This window comes from Rattus norvegicus, chromosome 6 (genome assembly GCF_021556685.1).
Source record: "Rattus norvegicus strain SHRSP/BbbUtx chromosome 6, alternate assembly SHRSP_T2T, whole genome shotgun sequence".
NCBI lineage: Eukaryota > Metazoa > Chordata > Mammalia > Rodentia > Muridae > Rattus > Rattus norvegicus.
The window spans coordinates 58,228,225-58,244,729 of NC_141539.1; the positions used below are offsets into that span (position 1 = coordinate 58,228,225).

Sequence of the window (16,505 nt, forward strand, 5' to 3'; positions counted from 1 at the left end):
ATGAAAGTGTCTTACTCAATTGTTCTCTACCTTATTGTATCAGGTGGGGTCTCTTCGAATAGCCTGGAGTTCTTCACAGACTGGCTAGACTGGCTGGCTAGCAAGTCACACCACCCTCTGACTTCCTCTCCCTAGGCTGGGATGCTAAGTGTCTCAGCACATCCAGGTGTTTCACCCGGGTGCTGGAGACCTGATCTCAGTTCCTCATGACTGTACAAGTTCTTTACCACCAAGCTGTCTCCAGGCCCAAGACAAATTTTAAGATAAAATGTCCAGTAGGGTTGTTACTGATAGATTAACTGGAAAGGATGTTTTTAAGTATGTGGGAAGCATGGCCCATTTCTGAGGGTATGCAGAAATATTTATCTGGTGGAACATGTGGTTTTTTGAAAATTTCACACTGAGTGACTTGAAAACACAATAATTTTTATTATATATTTTCCAGTAATTTTCTTTGTTCCCTTTCTCCTTTCCTCCCTCCTGTTTCCTCTTCCTTCATTTTTCCTCACTCTCACTCCTTCCTTCTCCCATCTTATTTATTTATTTATTTATTTATTTATTTATTTATTTATTTATATTCATTCATTCATTCATTTTATATCCAGATAGCAGACCACTGCCCTCCTCCTGGTCCCCCCTCACAGCTCCTCCCCCCAACCCCACCCCTATCACCTTCCCTGTCTTTTTTCTTTTCCTCCCTCCCTCCTCCCTGTCTCTCTTTTCCTCCCCCCTCTCTCCTTTTCTCCTGCTTTAGAAATGATTTAATGAGGTGATGCATCTTTCCCTCATGGCTAACAGCTCGGAGCATGGGGACAGTGGAAGGGAAGACACTAATGACATATTTGGGGCTTGCTGAACTTGCGAGCATGTTTGGCTTTCAGTGTGTACCCAACCATTTTGAAATAGTCCAATGGTATTTTTGGCTTGGTTACTTTTTCAGAGTCTGACTGCTTGTGGGTTTTTGTTTTTTGTTTTTTTTGTTTTGTTTTTTTTTTGCCCTAAGCTTTTTGTTGTTTTGTTTGTTCCTATAGCTATGACCAGAGTTACTCACCGCCCAGTAGGTATCTTCCCCCATATTTGAAAAGAACCACACGACTCCAAACCAATTAAGGAACCGAAAACCCAGTGAAGCACAGTTGCTCCCAGGCCTGGCTCTGGTTACCTCTCATGACCTCGCTCTGACTTGCTCAAAGTGGACAAAGGATACCCAAGTTCGCCTGCCTTTTTCTCTTCCTACAACATGGAACTTCCAAGTAAGTGTCGTGTAGCAGAGTGTCCCATAGTTAGGAAAAAAGCCTCATTGTCCAGTGCTAGAAAGAAAAAATTAAAAAGACATTGACTATAGTACAGAAATGCTTAATGCTTAATTTTGTCTCTCCTGGTACATGGTCGGGGGCAACCTTTGTGTTCATCTCTATATTTAATGCTTGATCACATGGCCAGCTAGCATCATTATGAAATAAACCATTGCCCTTACTGATCCTTCTTAGCTTTAGTCTTTATTCCTTTATGTCTGTAACTATCTAAACAGTCCCATCATCCATAATTCCTAAGGAAACAGAAGCAGTGATTGAAAGTCTCCCCCGCCCCCCCCCAAAAAAAAAAGCTCAGAGCCTGATGGTTTTAGTGTAGAATTCTATCAGAACTTCGTAGACAACCTAATACCAATACTCTCAAACTATTTCACAAAATAGAAACAGAAGGAATACTACCTACTTATTTTTGTGAAGTAAAGTTACTCTGATACCTAAAACACTCAAACACACAACAAAGAAAGAGAACATCAAGCCAATTTCACTTATGAATTCAATGCAAAAGTACTTGATAAAATTCTTGGAAACTGTATCTAAGAATACATCAGAATGATCATTCACCACAGTCAAGTAGGCTTCATCCTAGGGATGTAGGGATGGTTCAATATACAGAAATCCATCAATGTAATCCACTATAGAGACAAACTCAGTTAAAAACTCGCATGATCATCACATTAGATACTGAAAAAGCATTTGAAAAACTACAACAACCCTTTATGTTAAAAGTATTGGAGAGATCAAGAATTCAAGGCCCATACCTAAAAATAATAAAAACAATAAATGGCAAACCAACAGCCAATATAAAATTAAATGAGGAGATAATTGAAGCAATCCCACTAAAATCATGGACAAGACAAGGCTGCCCAATCTCCCCATATCTATTCAATATAGTACTGAAAGTTCTAGTTAGAAAAATAAGACAACAAAAAGTGATCAAGGGGATACAAATTGGAAAGGAAGGAGTAAAGCTATCACTATTTGTGGATGATATGATAGTACACATAAGTGACCGCAAAAATTTTGCCAGAGAACTCCTACAGCTAACAAAGCATTTCAGCAAAGTGGCTGAATATAAAACTAACTTAAAAAAATCAGTGTCTTTCCTCTATACAAAGGATAAATGGGTTGAGAAAAATTATGGAAACAACACCCTTGACAATAGTCACAAATAATATAAAAATATCTTGATGTAACTCTAACCAAGCAAGTAAAAGGTCTGTATGAAAAGAACTTCAAGTCCCTGAAAAAAAATTAAAGAGAACCTTAGAAGATGGAAAGATCTCCCATGCTCATGGATTGGCAGGATTAACAAAGTAAAAATGGCCATCTTACCAAAAGGAATCTATAGATTCAATGCAATCCTCATCAAAATTTTAACTCAATTATTCACAAAGATAGAAAGAACAATTCTCAACTTCATACAGAATAAAAAATACTCCAGAATAGCAAAAACAATTCTCAACAATAAAAGAACTCCTGGGGGAATTGTCATCCCTGACCTCAAGCTGTAAGCAATAGTGATAAAAATTACATAATATTGGTACAGAGACAGACAGGTCAATCAATGGAATAGAATTGTAGATCCATACATCTATAGACACTTGATCTTTGACAAAGAAGCCAAAACCATACAGTGGAAAAAAGAAAGTATCTTCAACAAGTAGTGCTGGTCTAACTGGTGGTCTGCATGCAGAAGAATGCAAATTCATCCATATTTATCTCCTTTTACAAAGCTCAAGTCCAAGTGGATCAAGAACCTCCACATAAAACCAGATACACTGAATCTAATAGAAGAGAAAGAGGGAAATAGCCTGGAACACATTGGCACAGGAGAACTTTTCTTTGTGAGAACACCAGTGGCTCGGCTCTATGATCAACAACTGACCAATAGGACCTTATCAAACAGAAAAGCTTCCAAGGCAAAGGACATTGTCAATTGGACAGAATGGCAGCCTACAGATTAGGAAAAGATCTTTACTAACCCTATACCTGAGAGTTACTATTCAAAATATTTAACGAATTCAAGAAGTTAGACTCCAAGAAACCGAATAACCCAATTAAATAATGGGTACAGAGCTGAACAGAGAATTTTCAATAGAGTAAAAGAGAGAATTCTCAACAGAGGAATCTCGAATGGCCAAGAAGCACCTCAAGAAATGTTCAACATCCTTAGTCATCAGGAAAATGCAAACCAAAGTGATCCTGGGATTCTACCTTATACCAATCAGATTGGTTAAGACAAAAAAAAAAACCTCAGGATACAGCAGATGCTGGTGAGGATGTGGAGAAAGAGGAACACTCCTCCATTGTTGGTGGGATTGCAAGCTGGTATAACCACTCTGGAAATCAATCTGGTTGTTCCTTAGAAAATTGGAAATAGTTTTATTTGAAGACTTAGCTGTACCAGTATTGGGCATACACCCTAAAGATGCTCTACCATATCACAAGTACACTCATGTCACTATGTTCATAGCATTCTTATTTATAATAGTCAGAAACTGGAAACAAGCCAGACGTCCTTCAACAGAGGAATAAATACAGAAAGTGTGGTACATCTACACAGTGCAGTATACTACTCATCTGTTAGAAGAAGACATCATGAATCTTGTAGGCAAATGTATGGAACTAGAAAATATCATCCTGAGTGAAGTAACCCAGACCCAAAAGTATATACATATATGTACTCACTGATAAGTGGATATTAACCAAAAAATTTGGAATATCTATGATACAACTTACAAGAAGGAAGGCCAAAGTGGATGCTTCAATACCACTTAGAATGAGGAACAAAATCATGGGAGGCAGGGGGAGGAAGGAACCTTGGTGGGAGAGGGGAGGAGTAGGGATAAAAGGGGGCAGGACCAGGTACGGGGAAAGACAGGAAAGAAGTTCAGAAGGCCAGGAGAATTTATAGAAATATGCAGCATTGTGGAGAGGGGTACAGGCAGGGACCACTAGAAAGTCCCAAACACTAGGGGTGTGAGAATCACAGGACCCAATGTGGATGACATTAACGGAAATGCCCAATCCAGTAGTTAGACATGGCCCTCAGTTGAAGGATGGGGTCACCCACCCATTTCAAAATTTTTGACCCAGAATTGTTCCTGTCTAAAGGAAACACAGGGACAAAAAAATAGGCAGAAATGGAAGGAAAGGCCATCCAGAGAATGCCCCAAGATGGCATCCATCCCCTGCACAGACACTGAACCCTTACACTATTGTTGATACCAAGATGTGTTTGCAGACAGAAGCTTGGCATGGGTGTCCACTGAAAGGCTGTACCAGCACCTGACTGAGACAGATGCAGATACTTATAGCCAACCATTGGAATGAACCTGGAGACACCTATGGAAAAGTTAAGAGGACTAAAGGAGCTAAAGGGGATGGCAGCCCCATTGGAAGTACAATAGTGTCAACCAACCCATACCCCTCAGACCTCCCGGGAACTAAGGTACCAACCAAAGAGCATGCACTGGCTGGTCTGTGGTCCACTCCTGCATATGTAGCAGAAGACTGCATTATTTGGTCTCAGTGGGAAGGGGTGTGCTTGAAACATTGTTGGAGATTCTTATTTAGAATCCCTGGATACAATGGTTTATTCTAGTGATCAAGTTGAAGGACTATTTACAGTGATGTGAGTTCCAAGTCAGCATGTGAGTCAGGCTGGATAACCGGAGGCCTGGCTGGCAGTGCCGTCTTGTCCATTGTTTCAAGTGTCATCCCTCCATCTGGTCTATAACCTATGACATGAGCTTGGAAATGGCCCAGAAAAGGTGATCTCTCTGCGTGATCCAAGCTTCTCCTGCCAGTCAGGATTAGCACCTTATATCTATGGTTTGTTTCTTCAGATGTATTTATTAATGAAAGACTTTTCTGGAAATAATGTGAATGTGAGCTTGTGCACCCTACCCCCACCCTCGCTCCCAGACATGCACATGTACATGCATGTACAGTGACATAGCAGCAGAACCAGAAGATGGAACGGTATCCTCACACCCAAGTCCTTCACTTCTCATTATTCTGAACTTCCTTTCCCCATGCTTTGCAAATCAACACCCTGCTGAGTAGATTGGCCAAGTTGGTTTTCTGTTTATTTGGTTTGAATTGACTAGGGCGGGGGCATTTCTACTTGGAAACTTCCATTTTCTAACAGTAACGAGCCTCTAGGCTGATGGTGTGACTTCGGGAAGAGGATCTGTCTCACGAGGAGAACATTCTCTGTGTCTGCACCGGTCCTGATTCCTGCATCGCAGGACTGTTGGTTAAACTGCAGTCCCTGGCAGATGAGTCTGAGTTGGCTCAGGCCCACTTGATCTGTGAAACTGAAGTCCTTGGTGGGTGCTGTGCAGGGCACTACTCACTGCGATTCTAATAATAAAAGTGAGAAGACAAAAAAGTCCAAAAAGAATTTTATTAGGATTTTCATTAGCATTTTTTAATTAGTATATTTCCAGTCCTCTTTAATAAAAAGTGTAAAGAATGTGGTGGAGGGAAGGGGAGAGGAGGGAAGAGAAGGAGAGAGAAGGGGAGGAAAGGGAGGGGGAAGCAACTATGCTTTTCTTATTGCATTGCAACTTCTGGTTTCACCTTCACACTCACTGTGGAGAGTTTTCTGTGACAATATTTGGTAAGAGTGATTCTCAACCATGTCGACATTTAGGAATATGAAAATGCTTTTTGCCTCTAGCATCTACTTTGTAGAAACTAGAGGGACTACTGAACATTCTGTGGTGGCCAGGGTGTCTCCTTAACAGAGAGCCCTACTGTTGACTTGCAGACTCTTTTGTACTGTTAGGCTAAATAACCACTGGTCTCTCATTGGGAGTTTACATTGTTCCCTGCTGTAAACAACCCATTGAATATATTTGGTACAAATTTTCATACAGTCTTTTACTTAGGCTGACCTAGAGGAGGCAAAAACAAAACAAAACAAAACAAAACAAAACAGCGTTTACTCTTTAAAAATGCTTTGTGAAAGGAAATGTGCTCGTGTAAACTTTAATTAACGTTCTCAAGCTGTTTTTCTAGAAGGTGTTTTAATATAAGTATGGGGATAAAAGCCCTGTCTTTGTGATTTCTAAAGGCCTCTTGCTCACAATGCCCAGTTTATTTGAAATTATATTTTAGCTTTAGCTAAGTTCACGTGAGAAGAGAGGAATAGAAGACATAAGCAGTACCCACAGGATCCTAACTCCGTTCCTACCACTCAGAGAGCTTGAGAGACAGAAGTTATTAACTGAGGACTGTGATACCTGATGCCTTTAATTCTAGCTTAAAGGATGGAGCCTCAAGACTTGGCCGTGTCCAATAAGCAGAATTTACATATGTTTACCAATCCCAAATTTACACTGTCAGATAGAAAGAAAGTGGCATCATAAAGAGCCCAGGGTAGAACCCGCTACAGAGCAAGTCTCACAGTGTCACTAACTTTCTTTAGATCTATTATAACCAAGTTGTTGAAATTCTAGTGTCAAGTTCCTGGCCTTAGATAAGATTGATGAAGCTAAGAAGTGAATGCTGACAGGAACTGGATATAGATGTCTCCTGAGAGACACAGCCAGAGCATGTCAAATACAGAGGCGAATGCTAGCAGCAAACCACTGAACTGAGAACGGGACCCCCATTAGAGGAATTAGAGGAAGGATTGAAGGAACTGAAGGGACTTGTAACCCCATAAGAACAACAATGCCAAACAACCAGAGCTTGCAGGGACTAAACCACTACCCAAAGAATATACATGGACTGACCCTGGACTCCAACTGCATATGTAGCAGAGGATGGTCTTGTTGGGCACCAATGGAAGGAGAAGCTCTAGGTCCTGCCAAGGTTGGACCCCCAGTGTAGGGGAATGTCAGGGAGGGCAGGAAAGGGAGGTAGATGGGGAGGGTAACACCCTTATAGATGGGGAGGGGGATGGAGTAGGGGGCTTATGTCTGGGAAACCAGGAAAGGGAATAACATTTGAAATGTAAATAAAAAGGTCCAATAAAAAATGAAAAATAAATTCTAGTGTCAAGTCCCTGGCCCACATCTGTTGTTTTATCTAGAGAGCATCTCGGCTCTTGGTCACAAGCTTGGACTGTGAACTTCTAGCCAGGTTACTAAAGTCAGGATGTGTTGCTGGACTTAAAATTTGTTGATCAAAAAGTATTTTGCTGTTTGAGAAAGTCATGTGTGATTGTTTTTCTTTAAAAATGAACATAGCTATATATTTTTTACACTTAATGTTATGCTTTTGTTGCTCAAAAAAATCATTTATTTGTTTCACCTCTCTATATGACTTTGCCTCATGTGAGGGCTCGGTGCTCCCAGAGGGCAGACATGGGTGGCGGATTCCCTGAAACTACAGCTATAAATAGTGAACTACCACGTGAATTCCAGTCTTCTGCAAAAGCAGGAAGTGCTTTTAACCCCGAGCTGTCTCTTCAGCCTATTTATTATTATTATTATTATTATTATTATTATTATTATTATTATTATTATTCTGACAGATTTGGAAGAACAAATCTTAAATTCCAGTTTCTCATGAGGCCAAGGCAGGAAGACTGATGTTCAGGGCTAAGGAGGGTAAAGGCATAAGCTGCCAGGCTTGAAGACTCAGTTCCTCAAACACACACAGTGTGAGGGAAGAGCTAACTCCAGACAGCTGTCCTCTGACCTCTACATGTGGTAGCATGCATGAGATCAAGAAATGTTGAACTGTTTTTAAAGTCCAAGGTCAGCCTGAGGAGCTTATAGAGCCCTTACAGAGTACAAAGCATCATGAGAGCTGAGGATGTAGCTTAGTGGAAGAGTGCTTGCCCTGTCAGCGGGAAGCCCAGGGTTCACTGTGCAACGCTGCAGCTGATTAATTCACTATTGGAAGTGTAGTTCAATCCTCTTCTTACTGTGGTTCATTTTTTTCTATCAGGAATCAAGGGTAGATTTATAATATTAGAGGGAAATTCATTTTTGTGTCGTTCTATACATGTAACACTCATAGTCTCCCTTCTTTACTGCATATATGGTATGCATGTGTATAAATATTCATCTTAACATATGCACGGGTACTCGTGTGTGGGGTACATATGTGCATGTGTGCATATCAGTGAGGAAGCTGAAAGTTGCCATCAGGAATCTTCAATTGTTCCCCACTTTAACTGAGACACAGTCTCTCAGTTGCTTTCAGACATCATGAGTGAAAGTCAGTCTGGTTCACCAGCTTTCTCCACAGTTTCCTTTGCTGCTCACTGAGTGCTGTAATTACACACAGGCAGCCATTACTGCCTGGCATGTCTGTGGGTTCTGGGGGTCTTCTGGTCCTCGTGCTTACCTGGCAAAGGCTCTAACCACTGATCCACCTCTTTAGCTCCCCACTTTCACGTACATGAAATACCTCCCCAGTTGACTGGTGGAGGAACACACCAGGCTTTCATCTCCCTATCTAGCTCCCACCACTGTGCCTTGTGTGTCATGGGTGTTCAGCATGTTGTATTGTGCCAAACAAGACGTGATCCATTCCCTTCAATCTGTGATTTCTTTTTCTTTTTAATTTGGATTTTTTTTTAATTTTTACACATGACAAGATTTTACACCAGTAGTCAGTTACATAGTACAAATTTACATTTAGGAGCCATGTTTAAAAAAATCTCAACTAAAAAAATCCCACTTCTTCCTGTGACCCATAATCCCAATATTTTATAGTGCAGGGGAGAATGAGGTTTGGGGGAGCATCCAAAACAAGTCTCTCTAAAGAAATAACTTTTTTTTTTGGTTCTTTTTTTCCGGAGCTGGGGACCGAACCCAGGGCCTTGCGCTTCCTAGGTAAGCACTCTACCACTGAGCTAAATCCCCAGCCCCAAGAAATAACTTTAAAATTTCACATTCCCTCTCCCTCAGGATTCATAGTGAGAGTACAATTCACAATTCATCCTTCTCTGTAGATTCCTCCTCCTTTTCCTCCTCCTCCTCTTCCTCCTCCTCCTCTTCCACTCCCCTTTCTCCCCTCTCCCCTCTTTTCCACCGTCTTCCCTCTCCCTCTCCTTCTCCTCCTTCTCCTTCTTCTTCTTCTTTTTCTTCTTCTGTGACTGCGTCTGTCTCTTCTTCTTCATCATGCTGTCAGTCTTCTGTGGTGTCTTCTGCATTGTCTTCAGGTGCTTCTTCTGGTTCTTCCTCTACCTGAGCTTCAGGGTCGATGTTTATTTTTGGTTGTGAGCCTAGCCTTTAACGGCTGAGCCATCTCTCCAGCCCCAGGGTCGATGTTTAAACGAGGTGAGACATTCTTTCTATTCTATCTCCATATGCCTTGGTGTCTGGTAGAAGATATCCTGACCAAAGTGTTAATGTTTCAAACAAAACTACAGTATTCTTATCAAACTTCACTCCTTCTTTGGCAACATTCTGGAATCGCTTCCCAGCAGACTTGGGAAGAGCCTGAATGCAGTTTTCATCCAGACTCTGTGAGGTAAATAACTTCATAGCCCTTCTTCAGAAGCCTCTCAACAAACAGAAGATTCAGTCTCTTTTCTGCTTGACCCATCCATAAAGTAGATTTTGTCCTGTTTTACCTTCATTCTTTCCACATACTGGTCTAAACTAGTAATGTCAGTTGAATGGTGATCTGTGATTTCTTTTTCTACAAGTGATCTTCAGTCACACCAAGTTTGATATTGGTGCCAAATTCTTTCCTGGTAGTGTTGTTTTACTTCTCATCAACGATCTTCTTGATCATGTTCAGAGTTTTGCAGACCAGTTTCTTTCTAGTCACCTTGAGCAATTTATGTTGCCGAAGAGTCTCATGAGAAACCTTGAGGGCAGAGCATCTGAATCCACAACACCTTTGACAAAATTCAGGTACTTGGGCATCATCTCATGAAAGTCATCTGTGATTAACACTTGGCGCATGTACAGATCAATATAATCACTCTTCATAGATCCATATTCATCAAACAGACCTCGAGGCACAGATGTGGGTACAAATAAAATTGACTTGAAGGTGACTTCCCCTTCTGCAGTAAAGTGGATATAAGAAATGGGTCATCACTTTCCTTTGAAGGTGATTTGTAGAAAGCTTTGTATTTGTCTTCTTCTACTTCTTTGGATGGTCTCCGCCATATTGTTTTGATATTCATAAATTCCCAATCCCACATAGTTTTTTCAACTTTCTTAGTTTTTGGTTTCTTTTCTTCCTCCTCCTCTACTGCAGCTTCATCATCAGGTTTTTCTTTCTCTTCTTTTGCTTCTTCATCTTCTTCCAAGATCTCCTCAACAGCCTTAGTTGCTACTCCACACACAGATGGGAACGGTGATGAACTGTGAATACTTTCTGACGAGATTTTTAATTGTATCCAATCAAGGTAATCAGATGCTTCTTCTTCTAAGACAAGAGTAATTGTTGTTCTGTGACCTAGTGTGTTTCCTCTTGGATCAGCAATTACAGAGAATTCATTGGAGTCTGATTCCCAGATGTATCATTATTGTGTTTTGATGTGACAATGATCTTATCTGCTACAAGGAAGACAGAATAAAAACTGACACCAAACTGGCTGGTCAGTTCAGAAGTTGGATGACCTCTTCTTGTGTTTCTGTCATTTTGTTTAAAAACTTGCTCATTCCAGATTTGGCTATGGTGCCAAGGTTTTCAACCAACTCGTCTCTAGTCATTCCTACACCCGTGTCTGTGACATGTAGCAAGTTTTTCTGTTTATCACACACACTTAATCTTGACTGTCAACTCCTCCATTCCAGCAAGTGCATTTTCATCAACTAGTGAGCTGTGCCTTATCTTGTCTAAAGCATCAGAAGCATTTGAAATCAGTGATGTCTAATTCCCTAGAGAGTTAAGTAAAAATGAAGAATGAATAGAATACTCTATTGGATTATTTTTCTTCAGTACATTAAATCTATCTTCCTCATTCTTGTTCCCTTTCTTCTCTTTTATTCAGGAATTTTATATTTCTGGGGCTAGAGAGACTAGGGTATGTAGGCAAAGAGAAGAAAAGATCAGAATAACCAAATCATTTAACTATTCTAAAATTTACCAGGCGTGCTTATATGTGATTTCTTTAATAGACTCCTAAGTACTAGATATAGAACTTCATTGTTTAATGAAGCCTTTTCATAAGGAACCAGTACTGAACACACACACACACACACACACACACACACACACACACACACACACACACACACATACACAGAGAGAGAGAGAGAGAGAGAGAGAGAGAGGAGAGAGAGAGAGAGGGAGAGAGGGGGAGAGAGAGAGAGAGAGAGAGAGAGAGAGAGAGAGAGAGAGAGATTCCCCTCTCTGTTCTCTTGAGGAGGAAGTTGTTTCAGAGAACGAAGCCAGTCAGTTTTCACAGGGTACAAGCCGCCATGCCATCAGACCTGCAGCACTGCTAATCCTGCAATCAGTGAGGTTTACTTTGCACAGACAAAAGTCCAAGAGGTTAATGCAGTTAACAGCTTTTCCAGAACATGGCTGCTGGCTGCATCCCTGTGAAAGCGCAAGGATGAACACTGCGTGGTCCACATGCATTGGGTACATTCAAGTGACCTAGAGCCTGTATGGCACCTCACGGGCGCCAAGCCTTTGCTAGCTCCATGTGCATGTCAGACGTCTGCTTTGTTCTTACTCTTTTTTTAAAGACTACTAGTATTTCCATATTTTGCTACTAAGTACCACTTTTAACCATAATGTTAGTGTTTGTATTGCTCCTTGAATTAATTTTACTTTTTTTATTGTATCCATTTCAAGTGTTCATGAATTTTACCTTGTTCTCTTCACCAATCTTATAATATATTTTGAAAATACCAGTGCTTGGACATTGACTTGTGTTGCATCTCTGGCTAAGTCATTTCTGTTCTTATATTTATTGATTTATTCTTTAAAATTTCTTTGAATTAAAGTTTTAAATATTTTCGGCCTCCAGTATGATTTTTATCTCTATTTTAAATTTCCAAATCCATGGAAATTTCCTAATGATTTCTGCATATTTACTGATGTCAATGTGAACTGTATAATGCTCATTCTTTGAAGCATTTTGAAGTTTGATTTGCAGCAACTTTTATTTTTCACTTATGTATTAAAATCAATTAGTTACAATGGATTTCATCTATTAGATTAAAACACATAGTTATGTCATTTAAATCTTTTAATGCTTTACTTATATATTGAGGATTTTTTTTCTTGTTTTGGTTTTTTCAGGATAGGGTTTTTCTGTGTAGCTCTGGCTGCCTGTAACTCATTCTGTAGACCAGACCTGGCCTCAAACCCAGAGACTTCCCCTGCCTCTGTCCCCCAAGCACTGGGATTAAAGGCATATGCCACCACCATCTGGCTTGTTTGATGAGTTTATTATGCCAAATACTCTGAAGATCTACCATTATGGCAATGCATTTATTGATTGTTATTTTATAGTTATTAATTTATTGTTGATACATGTGAATTTTCTATACTAACTCAAACATCTTGAATTTACTTGATGATTCAAACCTTTGACTCATAGTGATTTTGATTTAGCTAACCTTTTTCTGTATATATGCATCTCCTGGTCTCTCTTTTGAAAATTAACCTACTGTTTCAAAGCTCCTAATTCAGTGATCTCAGCAAAGTCAGAGATATATATCCACTACCACATTTGAGTTTTTGAACATTTCTGTCACTTTGAAAAGTTGACTCATGCCCATTCATAGCTCTTTGCTCCAGGGTCCAACCCTAGGCAAGCACTGGACCACTGAGCAGTGCTGTTGTTTTATAAATTTGCCTTTAATGTTTACCATGTGATATCATATATATACATATTTATGTGTGTGTATATGTATATGTCGTATGACAGAAAATATGAAAACATGAAAAGTTGCCATTTGTGTCTGGTTTATTTCACTAAATAGTGATTTCCAGTTCAGTCTGTTTTCCTACACACATGACTTCATTTGTTCTATGTCTCAATGTATTTCCAAGAGCACATGTACCACATATTTTTTACGTGATCATTTGTCAGTGGGCCTTGAGCCAGCATTCATTACCTAGATATTGTGCATGGTGTAGGAACAAATAGGATGTACAAGTCAGCTGAATTACACACAGTTTTATGCCTCTGGCTTTCTTCACTTGACCTAATTATTTTGTCATTATTATTGTTTAGTTTTACCTTGTTTGTTTTGTGCTGAAACCTGGAGATACACTTAGCTTAATTTTTTGGTGCTAATTATCCATTCTGTGACTTGCTTGCTTTTCATTGCTAAATATTATTCCATTTTGGGCCTTACTTAAGTTATTTTTTTAACCTTTCTTGGTTTTCTATCCATTACGTATGCAGTTCAGAATTCATTGCTTAATTTAGAACTCTCAGGCAATTCTCCCCAAATTTCATCTGTCTTGGCAAATGCCATCTTCTATAGGCTTCTCAGAATTTTGGTAGCACAGAAACAATATGTATTAGGCATTTTTATTTTAATCCCTTATTTTCTTTGATTTTTATATTATCTTTATTAAGCTATATTCTGGGCAATTCTCTTATTCCTTTTATTCTAATTAACTGCTTAAACTATAATGTGAGTTTTTACACACACACACACACACACACACACACACACATACACTCATATCCATTTTTTTTCTTTTAGAAGCTCCTTATTTCATTGTCATAACCACATGAACCACATGGTTGTTTTTCCCCATTGAGATGCTATTTCTATAAACTTGTAAGCCACGCTTCCTGTATTTTTGGTGTCAGATGACTGCAATATCTGCAGGCTTTGTAGATGAAATGTGCTGCTTTTTGATAATACCTGCTGGTGTCTTCATTTCCTTGTATGATATGGTTCCTGGCTTTGAAGTTATGGTTCTCGATTTCATAGATTCTGATTCCAAGTGTGTTTCTTCAGAGCACATTTCACTTATAATTCGCTGAGAGAGCGAGCCCAGCACCGTGCAGTGTGATGGTGCCACTACCACGCACACCTTCATGTCTCGTTACTTCTTCATGCATCTTTAGGTTGTGAGAGCAATTTCTTCTGTCCACTAGGAAGCTTAGTTCACCTTTCCACTTCTTAATATGTTTAGGCACCAGGGAGACTTTTAAATTAATCTTCAAGATTTTTAAAGGAATATAAGAGGGCCTGAGGCTTGAAGTATAATATGAAGCGCCTTAAGCTGACCACTTGGAATCTTAGAAGTTCTATGTGATAAGAAATAAACCAGGAAGGTTCTTGTCTATCTGTGTACAGGACGTGGTTAGTGACTCTCTGTCTTTCCTCTTCCTTCTCCATGTGTTATGTAAGGATGCCATTAGGAAGTCATCTTTTTGCAAGAGGTTTTAGTTGCTAGATATTATGCAACCCACAGACTAATTAAATCCTTATTGTCTTTGTCCTTTCTTTCCTTTCCAAAAGCATAAATTATCCATATATAGTATATGCACATTTTAAAGTCCTCATGAGTGGAAACATTTTAAGACTGAGTAGTTTCTTCTACCCATTTACTTTTGTGGCAACAGCCACATTTTATGCGTAGGTTGTAAATCATCTTTCACTGGGAAATGAAGCAAACGGACTTCACCAGGCCGAGCCAGAGCCACACTTCCCATTCTTTGCTTGTAAAAGCATCCCAGTGATTTTCTAATATATTCTGGGGTTTCTTTTGATGGAACTAGGAGGAAATTTCATTATCCTGTGGTTATCGACTACAGTTGACTACATTGCAAGTCAAGGCATTTGGTGTGCATTATTAAATCTGTGGCCTTAAAACAATCTCACAGAAACTGAACTACACACCAGAGAACATGCATGGGATGGAACTAGGCCCTCTGTACCTATGTAACAGATATGCAGCTCCATTAGTCTTCATGTGGAACCCCTAACAGCAGGAGCAGGGGGTTGTCTCTGACTCCATTAAGTGCCTCTGGATCCCTTTCACCTAACTGGGCTGCCTTTCTAGCCTCAGTAGGAGATCTTCCCAGACCTACTGCAACTTGATAGGCCAAGGGGGTTGATATCCATGGGAGGAGACAGGAAATGGGAGATAGGGGGAGGGAATGGGAGGAGAGAAGGGAGAAAAAGCTGGAGTTGGGATGTAGAGTGAATCAATTAATTATAAAAAAAAAAAAACCATGATGCGATTTTCCTCCTCTAAAATCTCTCTTCTAAATAAATTATTTTCATGAATATGGAGATCTTTAGTTTCCTGTGTGAAAAAAATAAAAGTGCCTAGTCCATTATAGGTGTTTATCACTTAGGTGGGAATACAATTCACAAACCAGTTTTCATTTGTGACTTCATGATATTTTTGCTATCTGATGCTATAATTAAGGAATCTTAAAATTCTGGTTTCAGGAAATTCATTTCATAGGTCAAACCTTAATATTTATAGTTGGATATAGTATGGTCATGAACTGCCTTATGTGGTGCAGCAAATAGTATTGATATTATATGTACTCTCGGCTTATATTGTTTTTTTTCTTTCATATAAACATGAGCTTGTGCCTGATATCTTAAGAGGGATAATTTAAAAATGATTTTAGATTTTGTTTAATTTTGCCTTTAACTCCAACATAAATGTTTCTTAGAACATGCCACATCTCTCTGTTTAATATGCTTCCTGATTTAAAAAAAAGATGAGACGCTCTCTCCTCCACCGTGGAGTTCTGGGAAGTGGACCTAGGTCACCAGGCCTGGCAGTGAGCATCTTTACCCACTGAGCCACCTTACCAGTCCCCTAAGGATTTACATTTTTTACCTATTTAGCCACGCAGCTGTCACTTTCTGGAAGTTGTGGTAAGGATAAGGTATTAATCACTAGTGATTTTGATTCCTCAGAGGTGAAAATGTCTTTATTACTGGCAGCCAACCCATCTTATATGGAGATACTCATCAGGACTGATGCCAGGCACGAGCTGTCAACACAGGTTCTCACAACCCCTAGTCTTCTGTCTGAATGCAGATGCTGGTTCTGGGATGCTTGGCGAATGCCAGTGGTTTGAATATGATGAGGGGATGAAGAAGAAATGTGTTTTTTTAGAAAGAGATGGGACTGAGTTTTAGTGTACTGAGTTTTAGCTCTTTACGATGGACTGAGCAGTATTTAGGGAGTGTGTTGTTTCCACCTTAGCAACTCCAGCTGTACCTTTCATAACAGCAAATTAATTTGTCATTTCTTTAAAATCTGCATTTTCATGGTAGAGTTTTAACTTTTTAAAAACATTATTGTCTCCTA

General features: G+C 39.6%; 1 pseudogene; it reads right to left on the reverse strand.

Moving 5' to 3' along the window:
- Window positions 1-9,553: 9,553 nt before the first annotated feature.
- Window positions 9,554-14,261, reverse strand: Hsp90b1-ps2 (heat shock protein 90 beta family member 1, pseudogene 2; annotated as a pseudogene).
- Between the last annotated feature and the right edge of the window lie 2,244 nt (window positions 14,262-16,505).